The sequence below is a fragment of the Triticum aestivum genome, chromosome 1D, assembly GCF_018294505.1.
Source record: "Triticum aestivum cultivar Chinese Spring chromosome 1D, IWGSC CS RefSeq v2.1, whole genome shotgun sequence".
NCBI classification, from domain to species: domain Eukaryota; kingdom Viridiplantae; phylum Streptophyta; class Magnoliopsida; order Poales; family Poaceae; genus Triticum; species Triticum aestivum.
The window spans coordinates 54,311,188-54,334,252 of record NC_057796.1 but is presented as its reverse complement, the minus strand read 5'-3'; positions in this window follow the sequence as shown (position 1 = coordinate 54,334,252).

The following is a 23,065-nucleotide window of genomic DNA, read 5'->3' as shown; positions in this document are numbered from 1 at the left end:
CACAACGCCGTAGGAAGCCGCAGCCCGGTCGGGCAGGCCTCTGGCCGCCGTCCCCAAGCTTGCCGGCGATCCCCGTCCACTGCCCCCTCCCTCTCCAGAGCCGCTCGAGCTCTACTGACTTCTCCGGCATGTCCGTGGTGGTCCACTGGTGTGTGCTGGTGCCGTTGGAGCTGCTGGACTGGCCCTGCCTCGCCGGAATCATCATCTCCGACGAGCTCCGCCCGCTGCCATTTGATTTATTTTCAGAAGGTGAAGCTTGTCTTGAAGGCATCCAGGAGGAGTTTGAGGCTCCTCTGCACTAAGGCAAGCCACAACAACATTTTCATGGTGGCTTTGCAATATCCATGATTTTCCACTTGAATATATATGATATTCATTGCATATAGTATTAAATAAATAATACTTCTGTTATTTAGTTTGTCATGATCAAGATGCTTAGTTAACAGAAAGGAATGCTTGAACTAGTGAGATATAGCTTGAGTAGTTGAAGTAAGTGAGTTTGTCATGACTATGGTAATATGAGCATCGATATTATTTTCCTTATATGCATGATGAGTTTCGTAGGATAAATGCCAACTAAAAAGTGATGAATCTAGATGACCAGTAAGTAAGGACCGGAAATGTTGAAAGATGAGTTTGTGCAAGTAGAACTTTGAATGAGGTTGATCTGTTGTTTCTAAGTGTTTTTTATGCATGATATGGTTGCATAAGCATGGCATATAGTGACTCGAGCATTTTATTTCAAGTTAAACCTGATGATAATTGAACTTGAACATAAAGTTGGTCGGGTCATGGTGCCACTGAATCGGGCTGACAAGTGCAACCACATTTGCCTTAGTATGGGGAGGCCGTTAGTCGTCATGTTGTCATGCCTTTTGTCGGTGCCTCCAACGAGGGAAGGTTACGGGCGTGCGTTACCCTGGCCCGGTAAGCAGACATAACCTTGTGAGTCTGTTGTTGTTATGGTACCTTGTCCCCATTTGGGACCATTTATTTGCCACGACGGTGGCCATTTTACCTTTGGTAGGCTGGGGCCACCCAGGACTAAGCCTAGTGGGGAGTTGGTCGGAGTGGCCGAAAGAGTGTCATGACAATGGGAGAGTTCTGTCGGCATGCCATTGGTCCACCCAAATGGGAGTCCGAGGCCATGGGTTCTATGGTGTGGGTAAAGTGTGCTACCTCTGCAGAGTGTATTAATCTATCGATAGCCGCACCCACGAATAAGGGCCCAGTTCGTAAGTAAGTCACACCATGGATCAACTTTTATAAAGAAATCTTGCACACTAAGTTATTTGCATTGCACTGGTTAAATCATGATGATGTCAGTGAGGCTGACTGTTGTGGTATCATTTGTGATCCCTGAGTGATCACCGTTTGGTTACAAGGTAACCCGTTGAATTGAGTATGGTTCCGTTTGTGATTCGTCATGATCACCGTTCGGTTGCGAGGCAACCTGTGTTGGGGAACGCAGTAATTTCAGAAAATTCCTACGCACACGCAAGATCATGGTGATGCATAGCAATGAGAGGGGAGATTGTAGTCCACGTACCCTCGTAGACTGTAAGCGGAAGCATTATGACAACGCGGTTGATGTAGTCGTACGTCTTCACGATCCGACCGATCCTAGTACCGAAAGTACGGCACCTCTGCAATCTGCACACGTTCGGCTCGGTGACGTCCCATGAACTCTCGATCCAGTTGAATGTCGAGGGAGAGCTTCATCAGCACGACGGCGTGATGACGGTGATGATGAAGCTACCGGCACAGGGCTTCGCCTAAGCACCGCAACGATATGATCGAGGTGGGTTATGGTGGAGGGGGGCACCGCACACAGCTAAGAGATCAATGATCAACTTCTGTGTCTATGGGGTGCCCCTCCCCCGTATATAAAGGAGTGGAGGAGGGGGAGAGGGCCGGCTTCTTAGGCGCGCCCAAGGGGGGAGTCCTACTCCCGGTGGGAGTAGGATTCCCCCTTCCCTAGTTGGAGTAGGAGAGGGAAGGAAGGGGGAGAAGGATAGAAGGAAAGGGGGGCTGGCCCCCTTCCCAATTTGGATTGGGCTTGGGGGGCGCCCCCAGCTTGGCCGCTTCCTCCTCCTTTCCACTATGGCCCATTAAGACCCATTGAGTCCCCGGGGGGTTCCGGTAACCCCCCGGTACTCCGGTAAATGCCCTAACTCTCTCGAAACCTTTCCGATGTCCAAACATAGTCATCCAATATATCGATATTTATGTCTCGACGATTTCGAGACTCCTCGTCATGTCTGTGATCACATCCGGGACTCCGAACAAGCTTCGGTACATCAAAACACATAAACTCATAATACCGATCGTCATAGAACGTTAAGCATGCGGACCCTACGGGTTCGAGAACTATGTAGACATGACCGAGACTCATCTCCGGTCAATAACCAATAGCGGAACCTGGATGCTCATATTGGTTCCTACATATTCTACGAACATCTTTATCGGTCAAACCGCACGACAACATACGTTGTTCCATTTGTCATCGGTATGTTACTTGCTCGAGATTCGATCGTCGGTATCACTATACCTAGTTCAATCTCGTTACCGCCAAGTCTCTTTACTCGTTCTGTAATGCATCATCCCGCAACTAACTCATTAGTCACATTGCTTGCAAGGCTTATAGTGATGTGCATTAACAAGAGGGCCCAAAGATACCTCTCCGACAATCGGAGTGACAAATCCTAATCTCGATCTATGCCAACTCAACAAACACCATTGGAGACACCTCTAGAGCACCTTTATAATCACCCAGTTACGTTGTGACGTTTGGTACCACACAAAGTGTTTCTCCGGTATTCGGGAGTTGCATAATCTCATAGTCATAGGAACATGTATAAGTCATGAAGAAAGCAATAGCAATATACTAAACGATCATGTGCTAAGCTAACGGAATGGGTCAAGTCAATCACATCATTCTCTAATGATGTGATCCCGTTCATCAAATGACAACTCATGTCTATGGCTAGGAAACTTAACCATCTTTGATTAACGAGCTAGTCAAGTGGAGGCATACTAGTGACACTCTGTTTGTCTATGTATTCACACATGTACTAAGTTTCCGGTTAATACAATTCTAGCATGAATAATAAACATTTATCATGATATAAGGAAATATAAATAACAACTTTATTATTGCCTCTAGGGCATATTTCCTTCAATCTCCCACTTGCACTAGAGTCAATAATCTAGATTACACAATAATTATTCTAACAGCCATGGAGTTTTGGTGCTGATCATGTTTTGCTCGTGAGAGAGGCTTAGTCAATGGGTCTGCAACATTCAGATCCGTATGTATCTTGCAAATCTCTATGTCTCCCTCCTTGACTTGATCACGGATGGAATTGAAGCGTCTCTTGATGTGCTTGGTTCTCTTGTGAAATCTGGATTCCTTTGCCAAGGCAATTGCACAAGTATTGTCACAAAAGATTTTCATTGGACCCGATACACTAGGTACGACACCTTGATCGGATATGAACTCCTTCATCCAGACTCCTTCATTTGCTGCTTCCGAAGCAGCTATGTACACCGCTTCACACGTAGATGCCGCGACGACGCTTTGCTTAGAACTGCACTGACTGACAGCTCCACCGTTCAATATAAACACGTATCCGGTTTGTGACTTTGAGTCATCCATATCAGTGTCAGAGCTTGCATCGAACTAACCATTTACGATGAGCTCTTTGTCACCTCCATAAACGAGAAACATATCCTTAGTCCTTTTCAGGTATTTCAGGATGTTCTTGACCGCTGTCGAGTGATCCACTCCTGGATTACTTTGGTACCTCTCTGCTAAACTAATAGCAAGGCACACATCAGGTCTGGTACACAGCATTGCATACATGATAGAACCTATGGCTGAAGCATAGGGAATGACTTTCATTTTCTCTCTATCTTCTGCAGTAGTCGGGCATTGAGTCTGACTCAACTTCACACCTTGTAACACAGGTAAGAACCGTTTCTTTGCTTGATCCATTTTGAACTATTTCAAAACTTTATCAAGGTATATGCTTTGTGAAAGTCCAATTAAGCGTCTTGATCTATCTCTATAGATCTTGATGCCCAATATATAAGCAGCTTCACCGAGGTCTTTCATTGAAAAACTCTTATTCAAGTATCCTTTTATGCTATCCAGAAATTCTATATCATTTCCAATCAACAATATGTCATCTACATATAATATTAGAAATGCTACAGAGCTCCCACTCACTTTCTTGTAAATACAGGCTTCTCCAAAAGTCTGTATAAAACCATATGCTTTGATCACACTATCAAAACGTTTATTCCAACTCCGAGATGCTTGCACCAGTCCATAAATGGATCGCTGGAGCTTGCACACTTTGTTAGCATCCTTTGGATCGATAAAACCTTCAGGTTGCATCATATACAACTCTTCTTCCAGAAATCCATTCAGTAATGCAGTCTTTACATCCATTTGCCAAATTTCATAATCATAAAATGCAGCAATTGCTAACATGATTCGGACGGACTTAAGCATCGCTACGGGTGAGAAGGTCTCATCATAGTCAAATCCTTGAACTTGTCGAAAACCTTTCGCAACAAGTCGAGCTTTGTAGATGGTAACATTACCATCAGTGTCAGTCTTCCTCTTGAAGATCCATTTATTTTCTATGGCTTGCCAATCAACGGGCAAGTCCACCAAAGTCCACACTTTGTTCTCATAAATGGATCCCATCTCAGATTTCATGGCCTCAAGCCATTTCGCGGAATCTGGGCTCATCATCGCTTCCTCATAGTTCATAGGTTCGTCATGGTCAAGTAACATGACCTCCAAAACCAGATTACCGTACCACTCTGGTGCAGATCTTACTCTGGTTGACCTACGAGGTTCGGTAGTAACTTGATCTAAAGTTCCATGATCATCATCATTAGCTTCCTCACTAATTGGTGTAGGAACCACATGAACTAATTTCTGTGATGAACTACTTTCCAATAAGGGAGCAGGTACAGTTTCCTCATAAAGTTCTACTTTCCTCCCACTCACTTCTTTCGAGAGAAATTCCTTTTCTAGGAAGGATCCATTCTTAGCAACAAATATCTTGCCTTCGGATCTGTGATAGAAGGTGTACCCACCATTTTCCTTTGGGTATCCTATGAAGACACATTTCTCCGATTTGGGTTCGAGCTTATCAGGTTGAAGTTTTTTCACGTAAGCATCGCATCCCCGAACTTTAAGAAACGACAACTTTGGTTTCTAGCCAAACCACAGTTCATAAGGTGACGTCTCAACGGATTTAGATGGTGCCCTATTTAACGTGAATGCAGCCGTCTCTAAAGCATAACCCCAAAACGATAGCGGTAAATCAGTAAGAGACATCATAGATTGCACCATATCTAATAAAGTGCGGTTACGACGTTCGGACACACCATTACGCTGTGGTGTTCAGGGTGGCGTGAGTTGTGAAACTATTCCGCATTGTTTCAAATGAAGACCAAACTCGTAACTCAAATATTCTCCTCCACGATCAGATCGTAGAAACTTTATTTTCTTGTTACGATGATTTTCCACTTCACTCTGAAATTCTTTGAACTATTCAAATGTTTCAGACTTATCTTTTCATTAAGTAGATATATCCAAATCTGCTCAAATCATCTGTGAAGGTGAGAAAATAACGATACCCGTCGGAGCCTCAATATTCATCGGACCGCATACATCAGTATGTATGATTTCCAACAAATCTGCTGCTCGCTCCATTGTTCCGGAGAACGGAGTTTTAGTCATCTTGCCCATGAGGCATGGTTCGCAAGTACCAAGTGATTCCAAAAGTCCATCCGAATGGAGTTTCTTCATGTGCTTTAAACCAATATGACCCAAACGGCAGTGCCACAAATAAGTTGCACTATCATTATCAACTCTGCATCTTTTGGCTTCAATATTATGAATATGTGTGTCACTACTATCGAGATTCAGTAAAAACAGACCACTCTTCAAGGGTGCATGACCATAAAAGATATTACTCATATAAATAGAACAACCATTATTCTCTGATTTAAATGAATAACCGTTTCGCATCAAACAAGATCCAGATATAATGTTCATGCTTAATGCTGGCACCAAATAACAATTATTCAGGTCTAAAACTAATCCCAAAGGTAGATGTAGAGGTAGCATGCCGACGGCGATCACATCGACTTTGGAACCATTTCCCACGCGCATCGTCACCTCGTCCTTAGCCAATCTTCGCTCAATACGTAGTCCCTGTTTCGAGATGCAAATATTAGCAACAGAACCAGTATCAAATATCCAGGCACTACTGCGAGCATTAATAAGGTACACATCAGTAACATGTATATCACATATACCTTTGTTCACTTTGCCATCCTTCTTATCCGCCAAATACTTGGGGTAGTTCCGCTTTTAGTGACCAATCCCTTTGCAGTAGAAGCACTCAGTCTCGAGCTTAGGTCCAGACTTGGGCTTCTTCACTTGAGCAGCAACTTGCTTGCTGTTCTTCTTGAAGTTCCCCTTCGTCTCTTTACCCTTTTTCTTGAAACTGGTGGTCTTGTTGACCATCAACGCTTGATGCTCTTTCTTGATTTCTACCTTCACAGCCTTTAGCATTGCGAAGAGCTCGGGAATTGTCTTATCCATCCCTTGCATGTTATAGTTCATCACGAAGCTCTTGTAGCTTGGTGGCAGTGATTGAAGAATTTTGTCAGTGACACTATCATCAGGAAGATTAACTCCCAGTTGAATCAAGTGATTGTAATACCCAAACATTTTGAGTATATGCTCACTGACAGAACTATTCTCCTCCATCTTGCAGCTATAGAACTTATTAGAGACTTCATATCTCTCAATCCGGGCATTTGCTTGAAATATTAACTTCAACTCCTGGAACATCTCATATGCTCCATGGCATTCAAAACGTCGTCGAAGTCCCGGCTCTAAGCCGTAAAGCATGGCACACTGAACTATCGAGTAGTCATCAGCTTTGCTCTGTCAGACGTTCATAACATCTAGTGTTGCTCGTGCAGCAGGTTTGGCACCGAGCGGTGCTTCCAGGACGTAATTCTTCTGTGCAGCAATGAGGATAATCCACAAGTTACGGACCCAGTCCATGTTGTTGCTACCATCATCTTTCAACTTAGCTTTCTCTAGGAACGCATTAAAATTCAACGGAACAACAGCACGGGCCATCTATCTACAACAACATAGACATGCAAAATACTATCAGGTACTAAGTTCATGATAAATTGAAGTTCAATTAATCAAATTACTTAAGAACTCCCACTTAGATAGACATCCCTCTAATCATCTAAATGATCACGTGATCCAAATCAACTAAACCATGTCCGATCATAACATGAGATGGAGTAGTTTTCAATGGTGAACATCACTATGTTGATCATATCTACTATATGATTCACACTTGACCTTTCGGTCTCAGTGTTCCGAGGCCATATTTTCATATGCTAGGCTCGTCAAGTTTAACCCAAGTATTCTGCATGTGCAAAACTGGCTTGCACTCGTTGTATGTGAATGTAGAGCTTATCACACCCGATCATCACGTGGTGTCTTGGCACGACAAACTTTCGCAACGGTGCATACTCAGGGAGAACTCTTGTACCTTGAAATTTAGTGAGAGATCATCTTATAATGCTACCATCAATCAAAGCAAAATAAGATGCATAAAGGATAAACATCCCATGCAATCAATATAAGTGATATGATATGGCCATCATCATCTTGTGCCTTTGATCTCCATCTCCAAAGCATCGTCATGATCACCATCGTCACTGGCTTGACAGCTTGATCTCCATTGAAGCATCGTTGTCGTCTCGCCAACTATTGCTTCTACGACTATCGCTACCTCTTAGTGATAAAGTAAAGCAATTACATGGCGATTGCATTTCATAAAATAAAGCGACAACTATATGGCTCCTGCCAGTTGCCGATAACTCCGTTACAAAACATGATCATCTCATACAATAAAATTTAGCATCATGTCTTGACCATATCACATCACAACATGCCCTGCAAAAACAAGTTAGACGTCCTCTACTTTGTTGTTGCAAGTTTTACGTGGCTGCTACGGGTTGAGCAAGAACCGTTCTTACCTACGCATCAAAACCACAACATTTTTTGTCAAGTATGTGCTTTTTTAACCTTCAACAAGGACCGGGCGTAGCCATACTCGATTGAACTAAAGTTGGAGAAACTGACACCCGCCAGCCACCTGTGTGCGAAGCACGTCGGTAGAACCAGTCTCGCGTAAGCGTACGCGTAATGTCGGTCCGGGCTGCTTCATCCAACAATACCGCCGAATCAAAGTATGACATGCTGGTAAGCAGTATGAATATTATCGCCCACAACTCACATGTGTTCTACTCGTGCATATGACATCTACGCATAAACCTAGCTCGGATGCCACTGTTGGGGAATGCAGTAATTTCTAAAATTTCCTACGCACACGCCAGATCATGGTGATGCATAGCAACGAGAGGGGAGAGTGTAGTCCACGTACCCTCGTAGACCGTAAGCGGAAGCGTTATGACAACGCGGTTGATGTAGTCGTACGTCTTCATGATCCGACCGATCCTAGTACCGAAATTACGTCACCTCCATAATCTGCACACGTTTGGCTCGGTGACGTCCCACGAACTCTCGTTCCAGCTGAGTGTCGAGGGAGAGCTTCGTCAGCACAACGGTGTGATGACGGTGATGATGAAGCTACCAGCATAGGGCTTTGCCTAAGCACTACAACGATATGATCGAGGTGGATTATGGTGGAGGGGGCACCGCACACGGCTAAGAGATCAATGATCAACTTGTGTGTCTATGGGGTGCCCCCCTCCCCCGTATATAAAGGAGTGGAGGAGGGGGAGAGGGCCGGCCCCCTAGGCGCGCCCAAGGGGGAGTCCTACTCCCGGTGGGAGTAGGATTCCCCCTTCCCTAGTTGGAGTAGGAGAGGGAAGGAAGAGGGAGAAGGAGAGAAGGAAAGGGGGGCCGACCCCCTTCCCAATTCGGATTGGGCTTGGGGGGCCCGCCCCCACCTTGGCCGCTTCCTCCTCCTTTCCACTATGGCCCATTAAGTACCATTTGACTCCCCGTGGGGTTCCGGTAACCCCCCGGTACTCCGGTAAATGCCCGAACTCTCTCGAAACCTTTTCGATGTCCAAACATAGTCATCCAATATATCGATCTTTATGTCTCGACCATTTCGAGACTCCTCGTCATGTCCGTGATCACATCCGGGACTCTGAACAACCTTCATTACATCAAAACACATAAACTCATAATACCGATCGTCACAAAACGTTAAGCGTGCAAACCCTACGGGTTCGAGAACTATGTAGACATGACAGAGACTCATCTCAGGTCAATAACCAATAGCGAAACCTGGATGCTCATATTGGTTCCTACATATTCTACGAAGATCTTTATCGGTCAAACCACACATCAACATACGTTGTTCCCTATGTCATCGGTATGTTACTTGCCCGAGATTCAATCGTCGGTATCACTATACCTAGTTCAATCTCGTTACCGGCAAGTCTCTTTACTTGTTCCGTAATGCATCATCCCGCAGCTAACTCATTAGTCACATTGCTTGCAAGGCTTATAGTGATGTGCATTACCGAGAGGGCCCAGAGATACCTCTCCGACAATCGGAGTGACAAATCCTAATCTCGATCTATGCCAACTCAACAAACACCATCGGAGACACCTATAGAGCACATTTATAATCACCCACTTACATTGTGACATTTGGTAGCACACAAAGTGTTCCTCCGGTATTCGGGAGTTGCATAATCTCATAGTCATAGGAACATGTATAAGTCATGAAGAAAGAAATAGCAATATACTAAACGATCAAGTGCTAAGCTAACAGAATGGGTCAAGTCAATCACATCATTCTCTAATGATGTGATCCCGTTCATCAAATGACAACTCATGTTTATGGCTAGGAAACTTAACCATCTTTGATTAACGAGCTAGTCAAGTGGAGGCATACTAGTGACACTCTGTTTGTCTATGTATTCACAAATGTACTAAGTTTACGGTTAATACAATTCTAGCATGAATAATAAACATTTATCATGATATAAGGAAATATAAATAACAACTTTATTATTGCCTCTAGGGCATATTTCCTTCAACCTGTTGGTAAGAGAGAGTCTGAGTGACTCAATACACAAGTTTGGTTTCACTTCATGAGTAGCATGTTGCTGTTTGCATTTAACTTGATTAAATGTCATGATATTGTTTGTCATTATGGTTATGCTTGTTGTGAGCTTGCAAGTACATTCAATGTACTGACCTGGCGTGTTATGCCAGATTTCAGGAAAGTCTAACTGGATCGGAGTGCTACCGTGTCTAGATCGTGTCCACATAGGTGTCCCTGTGCCATGGAGTCCCGCTACGTCGTTGTTCCGCTGCCGTGTAGATGTCGTGCTCGAGGCCCCTCTATGTTAACTAAATAATGTACATATTGTTCAGCCGCACCGAGTGTGCCGCTGGGCCTCGCTACTTGATGTAATATCGCACTATGCTTCCGCTAGTTTCAATAAAGCGCTGATTTTCTATACCAAGATGTTGTGTATTGCCAGAAGACATGATCTCTGGGTTGGCAATGCAAGGTAAACCGGTTGGGGAACGTAGTATTTCAAAAAAAATCCTACGATCATGCAAGATCTATCTAGGAGAAGCATAGCAACGAGCGGGGAGAGTGTGTCCACGTACCCTCGTAGACCGAAAGTGGAAGCGTTTAGTAACGCGGTTGATGTAGTCGAACGTCTTCGCGATCCAACCGATCAAGTACCGAACGCACGGCACCTCCGTGATCTGCACACGTACAGCTCGATGACGTCCCCCGAACTCTTGATCCAGCTGAGGCCGAGGGAGAGTTTCGTCAGCACGACGGTGCGATGATGGTGATGATGAAGTTACCGGCGCAGGGCATCGCCTAAGCACTATGACGATATGACCGAGGTGTGTTTCTGTGGAGGGGGGCACCGCACACGTCTAAGAGAAACTTTAGTGTGCCTCCCTCCCACGTATATAAAGGAGGGAGGGAGGAGGAGGCCGGACAAGAGGAGGCGCGCCCAAGGGGGGGAGTCCTACTCCAAGGAGGATCCCCCCCTTTCTATTCCTAATAGGAGAAGGGGGGAACAGGAGGAGGAGAGAAAGGAAAGGGGGGCGCCCCCCCCAACCCCTCGTCCAATTCGGTTTGGGCTTTGGGGGCGCGTGCCTCCCTGGCTGTTGCCTCCTCTCTTCCACTACTAGGCCCATGAGGCCCAATAACCCCCCAGGGGGTTCCGATAACCCCCCGGTACTCCGGAAAATACCCGATACACCTCGGAACTATTCCGGTGTCCGAATATAACCTTCCAATATATAAATCTTCATTTCTCGACCATTTCGAGACTCCTCGTCATGTCCGTGATCTCATCCGGGACTGCGAACTATTTCGGTACATCAAAACACATAAACTCATAATGCCGATCGTCATCAAACATTAAGCGTGCGGACCCTACTGGTTCGAGAACTATGTAGACATGACCGAGACTTATCTCCGGTCAATAACCAATAGCGGAACCTGGATGCTCATATTGCCTCCCACATATTCTATGAATATCTTTATCGGTCAAACCACATAACAACATACGTTGTTCCCTTTGTCATCAGTATGTTACTTGCCCGAGATTCGATTGTCGGTATCACTATACCTAGTTCAATCTCGTTACCGGCAAGTCTCTTTACTCATTCCACAATGCATTATCCCGCAACTAACGCATTAGTCACATTGCTTGCAAGGCTTATAGTGATGTGCATTACCGAGAGGGCCCAGAGATACCTCTTCGACAATCGGAGTGACAAATCCTAATCTCGATCTATGCCAACTCAACAAACACCATCGGAGACACCTGTAGAGCATCTTTATAATCACCCAGTTACGTTGTGACGTTTGATAGCACACTAAGTGTTCTTCCGGTATTTGGAAGTTGCATAATCTCATAGTCATAGGAACATGTATAAGTCATGAAGAAAGCAATAGCAACAAACTAAACGATCATAGTGCTAAGCTAACGGATGGGTCTTGTCAGTGTCATCATTCTCTAATGATGTGATCCCGTTCATCACATGACAAATCATGTCTATGGCTAGGAAACTTAACCATCTTTGATTAATGAGCTAGTGAAGTAGAAGCATACTGGTGACACTTTGTTTGTCTATGTATTCACACATGTACTAAGTTTCCGGTTAATACAATTCTAGCATGAATAATAAACATTTATCATGATATAAGGAAATATAAATAACAACTTTATTATTGCCTCTAGGGCATATTTCCTTCAGTCTCCCACTTGCACTAGAGTCAATAATCAAGATTACATAGTGATGATTCTAACACCCATGGAGTCTTGGTGCTGATCATGTTTTACTCATGAGAGAGGCTTAGTCAACGGGTCAGCAACATTCAGATCCGTATGTATATTTCAAATCTCTATGTCTCCCTCCTTGACTTGATCGCGGATGGAATTGAAGCGTCTCTTGATGTGCTTGGTTCTCTTGTGAAATCCGGATTCCTTTGCAAAGGCAATTGCACAAGTATTGTCACAAAAGATTTTCATTGGACCCGATGCACTAGGTATGACACCTAGATCGGATATGAACTCCTTCATCCAGACTCCTTCATTTGCTGCTTCCGAAGTAGCTATGTACTCCACTTCACACGTAGATCCCGCCATGACACTTTGCTTAGAACTGCACCAACTGACAGCTCCACCGTATACGTATCCGGTTTGTGACTTAGAGTCATCCGGATTAGTGTCAAAGCTTGCATCGACGTAACCATTTACGACGAGCTCTTTGTCACCTCCATAAATGAGAAACATATCCTTAGTCCTTGCTACCTATTGAGCATGCGTTGGTTTTCCCTTGAAGAGGAAAGGGTGATGCTACAAAGTAACGTAAGTATTTCCCTCAGTTTTTGAGAACCAAGGTATCAATCTAGTAGGAGACTACACGCAAATCCCTAGTACCTGCACAAACAAATAAGAACCTTGCAACCAACGCGATAAAGGGGTTGTCAATCCCTTCACGGCCACTTGCAAAAGTGAGATCTGATAGAGATAATAAGATAAATATTTTTGGTATTTTTGTTGTATAGATTGAAAAGTGAATATTGGAAAATAAACGGTGATAGACATAGCACGTTGGCGGGAGATTAATATGATGGAAGATAGACCCGGGGGCCATAGGTTTCACTAGTGGCTTCTCTCAATATAGCATATTCTACGGTGGGTGAACAAATTACTGTCGAGCAATTGATAGAAAAGCGCCTAGTTATGAGAATATCTAGGCATGATCATGTATATAGGCATCACGTCTGTGACAAGTAGACCGAAATGATTCTGCATCTACTACTATTACTCCACACATCGAGCGCTATCCAGCATGCATCTAGAGTATTAAGTTCATAAGAACAGAGTAACGCATTAGGCAAGATGACATGATGTAGAGGGATAAACTCAAGCAATATGATATAAACCCCATCTTTTTATCCTCGATGGTAACAATACAATATGTGCCTTGCTGCCCCTGCTGTCACCGGGAAAGGACACCGCAAGATTGAACCGAAAGCTAAGCACTTCTCCCGTTGCAAGAAAGATCAATCTAGTAGGCCAAACCAAACTGATAATTCGAAGAGACTTGCAAAGATATCAAATCATAAATATAAGAATTCAGAGAAGAATCGAATATTGTTCATAGATAATCTTGATCATAAACCCACAATTCATCGAATCTCGACAAACACACCGCAAAAAGTATATCATCGAATAGATCTCCAAGAGAAACAAGGAGAACTTTGTATTGAGATCCAAAGAGAGAGAAGAAGCAATCTAGCTAATGACTATGGACCCGAAGGTCTGTGGTAAACTATTCACACATCATCGGAGAGGCTGTGGTGTTGATGTAGAAGCACTCCATGATCGACTCCCCCTCCGGCGGAGCGTCGGAAAAGGCTCCAAGATGGGATCTCACGGGTACAGAAGGTTGCGGCGGTGGAAAAAGTGTTTCGTGGCTCTCCTCGATGTTTTCAGGGTATAAGAGCATATGTAGGCAAAAGAAATAGGTCGGTGGAGCTACGAGGGGCCCACGAGGGTGGGGGCGCGCGTACCCCCCTGGGCGTGCCGTCCTACCTCGTGGCCACCTCGTTGCTTCCTTGACGTCCACTCCAAGTATCCTGGATTGCGTTCGTTCCAAAAACGATCCTCGTGAAGGTTTCATTCCGTTTGGATTCTGTTTGATATTCCTTTTCTGCGAAACACTGAAATAGGCAAAAAAAAATCAGCAATTTGCACTGGGCCTTCGGTTAATAGATTAGTCCCAAAAATAATATAAAAAGTTATATTAAAGCCCATTAAACATCCAAAACAGATAATATAATAGCATGGAACAATCAAAAATTATAGATACGTTGGAGACGTATCAAGCATCCCCAAGCTTAATTCCTGCTCGTCCTCGAGTAGGTAAATGATAAAAATAGAATTTTTGATGTGGAATGCTACCCAACATAATTTTCAATGTAATTCTCTTTATTGTGGCATGAATGTTTAGATCCAAAAGATTCAAGAAAAAAGTTTAATATTGACATAGAAATAGTAATACTTCAAGCATACTAACTAAGCAATTATGTCTTATCAAAATAACATAGCCAAAGAAAGCTTATCCCTACAAAATTATGTAGTTTGGCCATGCTTCATTTTCGTCACACAAAACGCTCCCATCATGCACAACCCCGATGACAAGCCGAGCAATTGGTTCATACTTTTTAACACGCTTCAACTTTTTCAACCCTCACGCAAGACATGAGCGCAAACCATGGATATAGCACTATGGGTGGAGTAGAGTATGATGATAGGGATTTATGTGAGAAGACAAAAAAAGAAAGTCTCACATTGACGTGGCTAACCAACGGGCTATGGAGATGCCCATCAATTGATGTCAATGCGAGGAGTAGGGATGCCATGCAACGGATGCACTAGAGCTATAAGTGTATGAAAGCTCATCAAAAAGAAACTAAGTGGGTGTGCATCCAACTTGCTTGCTCACGAAGACCTAGGGAATTTTGAGGAAGCCCATCATTGGAATATACAAGCCAAGTTCTATAATGAAAAATTCCCACTAGTATATGAAAGTGACAAAATAAGAAACTCTCTATCATGAAGATCATGGTGCTATTTTGAAGCACAAGTGTGGAAAAAGGATAGTAACATTGTCCCTTCTCTCTTTTTCTCTCATTTTTTTATTTGGGCTTCTTTGGCCTCTTTTTTATTTGGGCTTCTTTGGCCTCTCTTTTTTTCTTTCGTCCGGAGTCTCATCCCGACTTGTGGGGGAATCATAGTCTCCATCATCCTTCCCTCACATGGGACAATGCTCTAATAATGAAAATCATCACACTTCTATTTACTTCCAACTCAATACTTAGAACAAAATATGACTATGTGAATGCCTCCGGCGGTGTACCGGGATATGCAATGAATCAAGACTGACATGTATGAAAGAATTATAAAGGTGGCTTTGCCACAAATACGATGCCAACTACATGATCATGCAAAGCAATATGACAATGATGGAGCGTGTCATAATAAACGGAACGGTTGAAAGTTGCATGGCAATATATCTCGGAATGGCTATGGAAATGCCATAATAGGTAGGTATGGTGACTGTTTTGAGGAAGATATATGGAGGTTTATATGTGATAGAGTGTATCATATCACGGGGTTTGGATGCACGGCGAAGTTTGCACCAACTCTCAAGGTAAGAAAGGGCAATGCACGGTACCGTAGAGGCTAGCAAATTGCGGAAAGGTAAGAGTGTGTATAATCCATGGACTCACATTAGTCATAAAGAACTCATATACTTATTGCAAAAGTTTATTAGCCCTCGAAGCAAAGTACTACTACGCATGCCCCTAGGGGATAGATTGGTAGGAAAAGACCATCGCTCATCCCCGACCGCCACTCATAAGGAAAGCAATCAAAGAACACTCCATGCTTCAAATTTGTCACACAACGTTCACCATACATGCATGCTACGGGACTTGCCAACCTTAACACAAGTATTTCTCAATTTCATAATTACCCAACTAGCATGACTCTAACATTACCACCTTTATATCTCAAAACAATTGTCAAGTATCAAATTTGTCATAGTATTTGATGCACTCTATATGAAAGTTTTTATTATATCTATCTTGGATGCCTATCATATTAGGACTAATTTTATAGCCAAAGAAAGTTACCATGTTGTTCTAAAAGACTCTCAAAATAATATAAGTGAAGCATGGCAGATCAATAATTTCTACAAAATAAAACCACCACCGTGCTCTAAAAAGGTATAAGTGAAGCACTAGAGCACAATTATCTAGCTCAAAAGATATAAGTGAAGCACTAGAGCACAATTATCTAGCTCAAAAGATATAAGTGAAGCACATAGAGTATTCTAATAAATTCCGATTCATGTGTGTCTCTCCCGAAAGGTGTGTACAGCAAGGATGATTGTGGTAAACTAAAAAGTAAAGACTCAAATCATACAAGACGCTCCAAGCAAAACACATATCATGCGGTGAATAAAAATATAGCATCGATTAAAGTTACCGATAGACGAAGACGAAAGAGGGGATGCCTTCCGGGGCATCCCCAAGATTAGGCTTTTGGTTGTCCTTGAATTTTACCTTGGGCTGCCTTGGGCATCTTCAAGCTTAGGGTCTTGCCACTCCTTATTCCAAAATCCATCAAATCTTTACCCAACACTTGAAAACTTCACGACACAAAACTCAACAGAAAATCTCATGAGCTCCGTTAGCGAAAGAAAACAAACCACCACTTTAAGGTACTGTAATGAACTCATTCTTTATTTATATTGGTGTTAAACCTACTGTATTCCAACTTCTCTATGGTTCATACCCCCCGATACTAGCCATAGATTCATCAAAATAAGCAAACAACACACGAAAAACAGAATCTGTCAAAAACAGAACAGTCTGTAGTAATCTGTATCAAACGCAAACTTCTGTAACTCAAAACATTCTGCCAAAATAGGAAGACCTAGATAATTTGTTTATTGATATACTGCAATTGGAATCAGTATTTTATCATTCTCTGGTCATTTTTAACAATTGTTTTCGTGAGCAGACAGTTTCTGACTTTTTCAGCAAGATCAAATAATTATCATCCAAGAAGATCATATTGGTTTAACTTGGCACAAACACTAATTAAAACATAAAACCAAATCTAACCAGAGGATAGATGAATTATTATTTGCTAAAAAGCAAGGATAAATATTGGTTTGTCTCCCAACAAGCGCTTTTCTTTAAAGCCTTTTAGCTAGGCATTGAGGTTTCAAAGATGCTCACATGAAAGACAAGAATTGAAGCACAGAGAGAGCATCATAAAACATGTGACAAACACACTTAAGTCTAACATACTTCCTATGCATAGGTATTTTATAAGCAAACAAATTATCAAGGCAAACAAAAACTAGCATATGCAAGGAATGAGAAAGGAATAATAGCAATCTCAATATAACGAGAGGTAATTTTATAACATGAAAATTTCTACAACCATATTTTCCAATCTCATAGTAATTACATGTAGGATCAGAAGACTCCGGTCACAGGGTCTTCGTCCCAGAAGACTCCGGTCACGGGGTCTTCGTCCCAGAAGACTCTGGTCACGGGGTCTTCGGCCCACGAGACTCCGGAGGCTAGTGGCTCGGAGGATGGTAGCGAGGACACCTTTTCAGAAGATAGCTACAGCGACAACGAGCTGGTTGAGAAGGGCAAGAAGGTCTACAAGCGTGGCTATACAAAGCTCCCGCCCGTGCTGACGACCCCCGACCAGAGGTGGTTGATTGCGCCTAAGGGGTTGAAGTAAGTGCATTTACTATTTCTTAACCTTTTGCCTTCATGTTCCTTCAAATTAATATCTAATGCGTTGGCCTTGTCATACTGCAGGGGCTGGGTACGCCCCCGTGGTTCCCGTAGGCGCAACCAGGTCCTTGGTGTGCTTTGCCGGCAGCACTTCCCTGGGTGGGTCACGTTGCCCGGTGAGGGTCAGGTTCCACAGCTAGCACTGACCTAGGAGCTGTACTCGGTTGCCCCGGCCCCGCCGGAGGAGAGGGTCGACGGTGTCTTGTGCGAGACGGTGGCCGACATTGTGTTCCGTCGGTTTTGGGTAATTTCTCCTTTACGGAATTAAAAATGAACACTACCTAGTGATTGTACTAATCAGTGTTGCCTTGTTTGATTGCAGACCTTCTACAGGGTTTCAGAGGGAGAGCAGGAGGCCGCGGCTATGGTTGTCGAAAATGAGTGCAAGCGCCTACTTCAGAACTTAAGGCACGAGGCTCGGGTGCAGGCCGTTCGAGACTACTATGCCTCGAAGGGTATTAGGAGGGGCAAGCAGAAGTGTCGCGGCAAGTTTCTGAGTAAGGAGAAGTACATGCAGGTAATTACCTATTCTTAAGGCCTTGAACTTAGTTTTCTTGATTTGATTCGTAGGCGTAGCACTGAAATTTCTCTTGACTCACTTAGGTGCCCCCGAGATGGTGTGTGGATAAGATGGACTGTTGGGAGGCGTTGGTGGATGCATGGTGCTCTGACCAATGGAAAGTCGAACACCAAAGGGCCAAGGATAAGCGCGACCAAATGGAAGGTGTGCCACACCATCAAGGGAGCTCCAACCTATTTGAGTACGGGGATAACTGGGTATGTGGTTTGCTACATGATTCATGCAATTCATTCTTCATGCTAGATAGTTCATTTATGACATATTTAGCTCTAAAATGACATAATAACCTTAGATAGCTCTATAGAATGCGTAAATATGCTATAGTTAGCTCTAAAATGACATAATAACCTTGGATAGCTCAATAATGACATAATTAGCATACTTTGGTCAAAAATGTCATAATAATCTTGGTTACCTCGAAAATGACCTAAACTTAGCTTATTTTCCTCGAAAATGACATAATAACCTTTCTTAGCTCCAAAATGACCTATTTACATAGCAATATCATTCTTCATGCTAGCTTGAGCCCTGAACTAATATTTTGTTCCTCTCTCTCAGGCGCACCACCACAAGAAGCATGTGCCAGGTCTGTTCGACCTCTATGGCATGGCCCATATGGCCCCGTACAAGAAGGCCAAGCCATTCACGGATTCTGGCCTAGATGGTCCAGAGAATTTCACCAACAAGACCTCCCACCACAAGCTTGTGAAGTACAGACACGAGGGGAAGGCGAGGAAAGGGGAGGACTTTAACCCGAGCCAGGATCCTTTTGATACAGAGTTGGTGATGATATCTGGTGGCGGGAGATAACGCCTCGTGCACGGCCCGCGGAGATCGCCATGGCGGTTAGTTATACGGACTCTCTCACCTTTCCTCCATTACATTGTGTGTGCGTCCGTCGATGATTACAATGCTAACGAGGAGTGGTGTGTTGCAGGCTATTGTTGAGAAAGAGAGATTGAAGACGAAGGAGCTTCTGGAGGAGGCAAAAAGGGAGGCACAAAGGGAGGCGGCGGAGAGGGAGAGGGAGATGGAGGAGAAGACGGCTAAGCTGTTGGAGGAGGAGAGGAACCGGAACGACAGCGCTAACCGGTCCATATACGAGGTCATCGTGGTACGTTTCTCGTGCATATTAGCCCAACCATGCACGTAATGTTCGCATTACTATCTAATATGACTGACTCGTGAGAACCAAATGTGCAGAGCTTCTTCCTCTTCTTCTTCTAGTTTTCTTCTTCTCCTCCTCCAAAATGAAGTAAGCTCTAAGTTATATCTCATAATATGCTTAGTTAGGTCAAAATGGCATAATTAGCTAGGTAAGCTCAAAAATGGCATTTTTCTTCTTATTTAGCCTATTTAGACCATTTATGACATAATTTATCCTTTTTAGTCCACAAATGACATAATAAGATGAAGAAAATCCAGGAAGAGGAAGAAAAGAAGGAATAGGAAGAAAAGAAGAAGAAGAAGAAGAAGAAGAAGAAGAAGAAGAAGAAGAAAAAGAAAAAGAAGAAGAGAAGAAGAAGAAGAAGAACTTCTTCTTCTTCTTCTAGTCTTCTTCTTCTTCTAGTTTTCTTCTTCTCCAAAATGAAGTTAGCTCTAAGTTATATCAAAAATGGCATAATATGCTTAGTTCACTCAAAAATGGCACAATTAGCTAGGTTAGCTCCATTTTACCTAAGTATGCTTACTTCTTCTTCTTCTTCATTTTCTTCTTCTTCTTCTAATTCTAGTCTTCTTATTCTAACTTTCTTGTTTCCATTTTGCAGATTTAATTCACTATATGGAAGCTTGCATGGATGCATGGAGTGCTTGTTTCCCTTATCTTTTTTTCGTTTGTATCAATGAAAAATGTGGAACTTGTTATATGGATGCATGGAACAATGTGTTGGATGAACATTGTGATATGTAATATGTATATATGGATGGAACTATGTTTCTTATGTATATATGTATGTTGTCATGGATGGAGATAGATATGTATATGTATATCTGTGTGTTGGATACATCATATATGTATATTTGTGTGTGCCTGTGAAAAAAATATATATATGTATATCTGTGTTTGAAACCCTATCAAATTAAATGGATTCAAATAAAAACAGGGGATACATAGCCTCTTTGTCGTCCGCTAGCAGACGGCAAAGAGGACACGTGGCAGCTACCTGTGAAACCTGGGAACACTGGCTGCCTATTTGGTCACTTTGCCGTCGGCCAGCAGACGGCAAAGATTCAAATCACTTTGCTGTCTGCCAGCAGACGGCATAGCTGGCCACGTGGCAGCTTCCCAGTACTGCCTAGCTGAGCTCTTTGCCGTCTGTCAGCAGACAGCAAAGAGCTTTGACTCTTTACCGCCCGCTGGCAGACGGCAAAGAGCGCCGTTAACCCCCTAACGGCTCTCACGCCACCGCACTGCCATTCGTTGTCTTTGCCGTCTGCTAGCACCGGATGGCGGACGGCACAATCCATTGCCGTCCGTTTCCAGGAAGTGGACGACAAAGAAGGCCTTTGCTGGCACGTGGTCAGACGGACAGTTTGCCGTCTGCTGGTGGACGACAAAGATGTTTGCCGTCTATGATCCATGCCTTTGCCGTCCGCCATGGCGGACGGCAAAGAAGCTGATTCCAGTAGTGAAGGGCGAATAAAACGGCAAGGGTGAAGTTGGCGAGAGGCAAATGGCAAATAATGTAATGCGAGGGATAAGAGTTTGTGATGGGTACTTGGTATGTCTTGACTTGTGCGTAGATCTCCCCGGCAACGGCGCCAGAAATCCTTCTTGCTACCTCTTGAGCATGCGTTGGTTTTCCCTTGAAGAGGAAAGGGTGATGCAGCAAAGTAGCGTAAGTATTTCCCTCAGTTTTTGAGAACCAAGGTATCAATCCAGTAGGAGACTACACGTAAATCCCTAGTACCTGCACAAACAAATAAGATCCTTGCAACCAAGGCGATAAAGGGGTTGTCAATCCCTTCACGACCACTTGCAAAAGTGAGATCTGATAGAGATAATAAGATAAATATTTTTGGTATTTTTGTTGTATAGATTGAAAAGTGAATATTGGAAAATAAACGGTGATAGACATAGCACGTTGGCGGGAGATTAATATGATGGAAGATAGACCCGGGGGCCATAGGTTTCACTAGTGGCTTCTCTCAAGATAGCATATTCTACGGTGGGTGAACAAATTACTGTCGAGCAATTGATAGAAAAGCGCATAGTTATGAGAATATCTAGGCATGATCATGTATATAGGCATCACGTCCGTGACAAGTAGACCGAAACGATTCTGCATCTACTACTATTACTCCACACATCGACCGCTATCCAGCATGCATCTAGAGTATTAAGTTCATAAGAACAGAGTAACGCGTTAGGCAAGATGACATGATGTGGAGGGATAAACTCAAGCAATATGATATATACCCCATCTTTTTATCCTCGATGGCAACAATACAATACGTGCCTTGCTGCCCCTGCTGTCACTGGGAAAGGACACCGCAAGATTGAACCGAAAGCTAAGCACTTCTCCCATTGCAAGAAAGATCAATCTAGTAGGCCAAACCAAACTGATAATTCGAAGAGACTTGCAAAGATATCAAATCATAAATATAAGAATTCAGAGAAGAATCAAATATTGTTCATAGATAATCTTGATCATAAACCCACAATTCATCGGATCTCGACAAACACACCGCAAAAAGTATTACATCGAATAGATCTCCAAGAGAATCGAGGAGAACTTTGTATTGAGATCCAAAGAGAGAGAAGAAGCCATCTAGCTAATAACTATGGACCCGAAGGTCTGTGGTAAACTACTCACACATCATCATAGAGGCTATGGTGTTGATGTAGAAGCCCTCCGTGATTGATTCCCCCTCCGGCAGAGCGCCCGAAAAGGCCCCAAGATGGGATCTCACGGGTACAAAAGGTTGCAGAGGTGGAAAAAGTGTTTGTGGCTCTCCTCGATGTTTTCAGGGTATAAGAGTATATCACTACAAAAAAAGACACATTCCTTGACATTTTGGGCCAAATGAAAAAAAATTATGTCATACATATGACACTTCTATGACGATAATTGTGACAAAACCCGGTATCATCATAGATGTGGTGGGCTCCTACTTCTATGACAAAAAATCATGATAGAAAATGGGCTTTTCGTCCTGGGCGGGCCGGAGACGCAGTTGCATGACATTCTTTGGGCCGTCCATGACAGAAAAAACCATGGTAAAAGCGAGGGCGAGGAAAATTTCGGGGATTTCCCGGTTACGGTGGGAGGTCGGGGGCCGAGCAATGCGCGTTTCTCTCGTACACGTACGCGCGTGTGTGCGAGGTGTTGGCTCTAACTGAACCCGAGCAAGGCGTTGGGCTCTAACTGAACCCGAGCGATTGCACTGCAGGCTACGCGTTACTGAACCCGAGCGATCGATCGATGGCTGTTAACTGAACCCGATCGAACGATTCCTTCGCTACTGCTGCTAACTGAAGCCGATCGATGTTGCC